This window comes from Manihot esculenta, chromosome 8 (genome assembly GCF_001659605.2).
Source record: "Manihot esculenta cultivar AM560-2 chromosome 8, M.esculenta_v8, whole genome shotgun sequence".
In the NCBI taxonomy this organism is placed as follows: Eukaryota; Viridiplantae; Streptophyta; class Magnoliopsida; order Malpighiales; family Euphorbiaceae; genus Manihot; species Manihot esculenta.
In genome coordinates, this window is record NC_035168.2 from 9,635,621 (window position 1) to 9,641,974 (window position 6,354).

Consider the following 6,354-nt stretch of genomic DNA (forward strand, 5'->3'; position numbering starts at 1 on the left):
TGAAAAGAGTCATTTTTTCAAAAGTGATCTAATTTTTTTTAGAAAATATTTTCTAAAATATAAATTAAAAACTATTAGAGATTATAATAGAGTATTTGAGGGACTAATTAATGAAAAATAAAAATTTACCACTCTTATATAAAATTCTTTATTAATAAAAATTATAATGCAAAATAATAAAAAATTAAATTATATTAATCTATTAAAATATTTTTAAAAATATTTAAGGAACTAGAATTTTTATTGTCTATTGTATTTTAAATTTTATTATTAATTTTGGAGGGTCAATGTAAAATAATTATATATATATGTATGGTCCCTCCACCTGTTCCTTCCTTTCTCTCCCGCCGATGACCTTATGGTTCCCTTCGCTTATTTTCATGGAGAGCCGGTGGGACCTATTTTCGTGGAGTTTCAAGTTAGAAGAGAAGATAGAAACCCACGAATTTTAGCTCATATCTCAGCCAATGACAACCTTTTCAGCGATCACACTCGAGGATCTTGAAACCCCCATTCCACAAGCTTCATTTTGGCACCATGCCTCAAAATGGACATTCAATGGCGAGGATGCTTAGGAATGAAATGGCCAAAATTAAATTGGACAATATCAGAGAGTCAAAGAAGAGCTCAAATTTGGACAATGACCTCAAATTGAAAATACCTCGCTGGCAATTGGGACAAGGTTTACAGCCAAATCCATGTGCTCAGTGGACTGTTACTAATATTGGTCGTGATAATAATCAAATCCATCATTTTCATATGTTCCAAACACATTCCAACTGTCTATTTCTATAAAGGTAAAATCCGAATTTAATTGTTGATTTATTATCTAAATTTAGAGTTTCAAAATTTATAAAATCATTGTCATGTTGTGACAATCCCAAAACATAACCACTATAGGCTATAGGTGCTTAAGGTGGTTAAAACTCATGGCAATCGAAACATATATCATTTATATCTCAAAATTCTGGACGCAAAGCAATGAGGACCTTGATGATTATATAACTTTGAATTCATCAAATGGGTTAAAGTAGATGTTTAAGAGGTGTTTATGCCATAAAGAATAAAATAAAAATAAAAAAGCTAGAAAATTCAAAAAATGAGAGCTAAATAAGGCTCAGGAGGCTCAATTGACCCAACTTTGAGGCACAGAGCCATATCGCACTTTTCAAGGCTCTCTTTTACATGTTTTAAGGCCGAATAGACCTTAGTTTTGAAGGAAAGGGATGTTAGGCATGCAAGGCTCACTAAGCCCTCTTAGCTAAGCCCATTTAGCTAAAAGGATGACATGCAGTTCTTTCATAAATTTATAAAGTTTGGGAGTTTTATTTAAATTATTTAAAGTTGATATGAGATGAAAATCCCTAATTTTAAATAGGATATAACTGGCCAAAGATATATATAAGAGAAGTGTAACAGCCCTCGCCTGATCTATAAATAAACCAAGTTAGGAATGCCACATAGTATATTAAAAGCTCACTTTTTAAGCTCGTTTAATAAACGAGTCGAGTTTGAACTTAGTAGTATTCGGCTCTTTTAGACTCGCGAGCTGACTCGCGAACAAGCTCGTGAGCAGGCTCGCGAACAAGTTTGTTTGCTAACACTAATCCCACATCGAAAGTTGAAGGGATATGGAGAACCGTGACTTCTCTATAAAAAGACAACTCTTCTACATTTTTTTTCCATTAATTTTGGATTCGAGAGATTTCAATTAAATAAAAAAAAATTAATTTAGAAGTCTCTTAATAACCTTATAATTTAAATTTGTTTATAATTTAAATAAATTTGAATTATATTGAGTTTGTTTATAATATAATCGAGCTCAAATTCGAGACTAAATGAGCTCAAATTTGAGTTGGCTCGTTAATATGATAAATGAGTTTATTACGAATCAAACTCGAACCGAACTCAAGTTTAATATTTATTTTATGAATCGAGCTCGAGCTTATAAATGAAACTCGAGTCGAACTTGAGCTCGAACTCGAACTTTTAAATTTATTTTCTAATCGAGCCTGAACTTATTAAAGCTCGGCTCGGCTCGGTTTGATTACAGTCCAATTTTAAATAGAGAAATTATAAAAGTTTTTTCTATTTTCTTAACATTTTTCTACTGTTAATATAAACTCAAATACTATTATAATTCTATAAAAAAAAAAACCCCTCATTGCTTATGTTCAACAACCAATATCATCAAGCACTTCAATATTCTTACAAACATAATTAATTATATTCCTACTCATTCATAAACTATAATATCATTTAAAGTGGTGGATTAAATAAACATCATAATTTCCATATAAAAACAATTCTAGATATAACTTCTTTGCATGTTACATAACCCTTTATTAAACAACTTTGAAATATTCGCTTAAATTTTAGTGTCGAAATTTTAAATTTTTTACAGAATGTCTGTAAAAATCTAGAATTTCAAACCAAAAATCTTAAGGAAAGGGTAAAGTGGGTTTTCTTAAATTAATTTTAAATGAATTTCAAATGTGTTAAAAGAAACCATTTGTGTGGAAAAGCACCTTGGGCCGCCAAAGATAAGAGTTTGGAATATGGCTCTTCTAACCTACCTATATAAGACCTTTAAAACCCAAATGCAATATAAATTTCTTTCTCTTTGGGCAGAGGTGAGTTTTCTCTTCTCACTCAAATTCTTATACTTTCTTGAGCTTAAACCAAGTAAATTTCTTAATCATTTATCTTGTTTTTGTAAGATTTTGAACTTGGCTTCAAGATTGGGGTTTTCTTCAAAAATCGCTTCTCCTCTCCAATCTCTCTCTATATGGGCAGATTTCTTTAAGGTAAGATCATACATTGAAAGACCTATTGTATTATGTTGTAATCTGTGAATGGATATTACTTTGGAATTGATTATAAGGCATGCAAAAGTTTTCACGTTTTAGGTTTGAGTTTGTTTTTATGGGAGAATCTTCTGTTGAATGAGTGTATTTTGAGCTTGTCTTTTGTTTTTGCTTGTTTTTGGGCCTACGAAAGTTCTATGATTTTTAGAATTTACAATTATAAGTTTGTGCATGAGTTTTGAGGCTGTTAAGAACCTGTAGAATCGGGTATTCTGCTGAAACTCAGGTTCGACCGTCGAAAAGAGTTTCGACTGCCGAACTTGCACTTAAGGCAGCCACCTTTAGTTGCCACAAGTGCCTTTGAACATTAAAATTTTGGGTCTATACAAGGAAATTAGACTGTCAAACTTGCCGTCAAAAGTTCTCTATTCATCTTTTTTTAATCTTTTTTCTAGGTGTTTTCTTGTGTACTTTTAGAGATTTCTTGGAGTAGATTTAAGGGTTGTAAAAGTTATATCTAGTCTCACATTTGAGTCCACCTCTATAGGATCAGACTTGAGAGATCGTAGAGACCAAGAGTAAGGCAACTTCCTTCTAGCTTAGGGTGTGTCTATAAGACATTTGTAGAATTAAATTAAACTTTATTTAAATCTTATCAAATAATTTTAAGTATGCTCATGCATCATGAATTCCATGAATTATCCTAAGTTATTTTGCATTAGATTCACGAAGATGTTGCATTGCATATTTAACCGTTGGTATTGATGGATGTTGGATGACCCGCAAGCCCTCGTGATATGTTATGATTATGTATATATATGTGGAAGGCTAGAATGCCCATTGTATGCCCCTGAAATTATGTTAAGTGAAAGACATGGATGCCCATTCTATGCTCCTGACATTATGAATATATTTATGTTTAAGAGAAATTCTGAGGAGCATTCATTATGGGTCGGACATTATTGAATTTATGGAGGATTACTGGTGATAAGTCCATCGTGATGTAAATCGTTTATGTTATAATGCATATTCACGAGAATCTTTTATATTAAACTATTTTATGCCATATTTTTATTCACTAGGATATCATAACTTATGCCTTTCCCCGAATCCTAGGTTTACAGGATTAGAGTTAGTTTTGGAAGCCAATAAAACATATGGGTATTGCTCCTTATATAATAGCTTTAGTTATTGACATGTAAAATGATTAATGGATTAGAATTGTACTATGTCTAGTATTTTAGTGAGTTATTCCATGTGTTGATGATCTCTCTTATGTAAAAGTTTTAAATTCTTATGTTACGTTATCAAACTCTTAGCATGTACCAATGTTGATACTAAAGTATTTGTTGAGAGCTCCTAGTACGTGTTTATGTTTTATGTTATGTTTTCACATGCTGAGTTGGATGGTGATGTTTTCATGTATATTTGGAGATCATAATAGAATTTTATCAAGTATATAGGATGTATAGTTGGGTTACTATGAGTTTCGGCGACTTTAAGTCGATTTGAACTCTAGTGCCGATAGCGGTCTTGAATTAGGATCATTATATTAGTAAAGAGCGAAGGAAAGGAGTCGCCACCATGATGAAAGTAGGAACAAAGTGAAGGACGTGGTTTAATTGACTTAACCCTAGCAGAAGTCTACTTTCCTTCATTTGGCTTAATAATCTAGGTTTGAGATAGTGGGTAAGAGGGAGAAAAAGTGTTAACCACCCTTCTCACTTGAAACTTACTGCTAAGAATCAACACCAGCCCTTACATTTTTTTTTTATATTCTATCTTAATATAGTTAATAGAAAATTTCTTTCAGGGATTATGCAAGCTAGTTTACACATACATTGATCACACAATCACCCATTTATGTGCATCTTTAATCTAAGCATGTGAAGTTTCTATTTGACTTAAGGTGAAAGGATTACTAAGTTGCGTTATTAGACATGTTTCTGAGCTTATTTTATGCCATGGTTCAATTTGCACTAGAATGAGATTCATAAACACGTATGCTTCCATGTTCAATTTGACATACTGTAGTAAAAGAATTCACTAGGTTCTAATCATGTATCTTAAGCCCATTTTATGGTCAATTTACCCTATAATCTTTACTACTTAGCCATTTTCATACCAAAATAATAAAGAACCCCTAGGTATATCAAACCATATTCCTGTCATGTAAAAATTACTTCTAAAATTACCAAGTGAGTTTATATTTTTAATTACATTTATATTTAGATGAGGAAATTATTTAAAACATATAAAGAAAGAAAGAGGATAATAGAATTAAATTTCAAAGGCCATAAGGAAAAGAGGGAAAGAGAAAAAGAATTAATTACAACTCTAAGATTTATTGGATAAATTACACTTTAGTCCCTGAGTTATACTGTAATTAACGGATCGGTCCTTATATTTTTAAAATTGAACACTTAAACCCCTCTATTTTCATTCCATCCAAATGCATAGTCCCTCCATCCATTTTTTCATTAGTTCATAGGTAAATGGCTAGTCAACCCTAATAAAAGATATTTTTCCTTTCCATAATAGCCTTACTATACCCTACAACATATTTAAAGGAAACTTTTACAATTGAAAATACAACTCCTCCTTCTTCCTCTCTTATTCTCTTCAGAATAATTGAAGGTAGAGATCTCTATTTCAAATGGTTATGGGGCATTTTATGATGTGAAGAAAGTTAAGGAAGGTTCTAAAATTATTTTAGAAAACTTGGGAGGGTTGAATGTATATTAGAAAATTTTAAAACTTTATTTTTAATTTGTATATTTTTATTACTTGTGGTAGTAGCAAAAATATTTTAATTGTATAAAAAGTTTGAATGAATAAAAGTGTTAGTCTTTTAATAGTTGTTGTGGCCGTGAAAGATAAGAGAAATTTAAAATAGTAGAAAGTTTGAGAAAACTATAGATTTTATTCTTGGGGACTGATGTGTTTTAATATATAAAATGTGAAGAATTTAAGTGTTTATAATTAGTTGTATTTTATACCTAGAAGATTAAGAAATGACAGCAAAGTCAGAAAATTTTAAATTATTTTAGATAGGGACATGTGAAGGAGTTAATTGATATATGATTAGTTTAATTTTATACTAAGAAAATTGAAAATGATAAGAAATCTAAGCATAATGTAAATTTTATTTTCAGAGGTTGATGTGGTTTAACGTATAAAAATAGAAGAATTTAAATATTTAAAATTACTTGAATTTTAAAGCAAATGAAATTAAAAATTGCAACAAATTTGAGAAAAGAATTAGGAGGATTTGAGATTTTAGATGCAAAAATTTCTTTTATGTGTTGCATTATGTAATAAGGGTATTATGGAAAGAAAAAAATTTTTTTTTTAGATTTGATCATCCATTTGTCTTTGAACTAATTCCACTGTTGGCTCTATTAGTCCATCAAGGCAAACCATCCATATCAAGGAAGGAGAGTGTTTCTGCTAAGTTGAAAAAAGAAGGGCAAAATAGGCTTTTCCATCCTTCTTTATGCTCATTTATTTAAAATAAAATAAAAAAAAACTAGAAATAAATAAAATA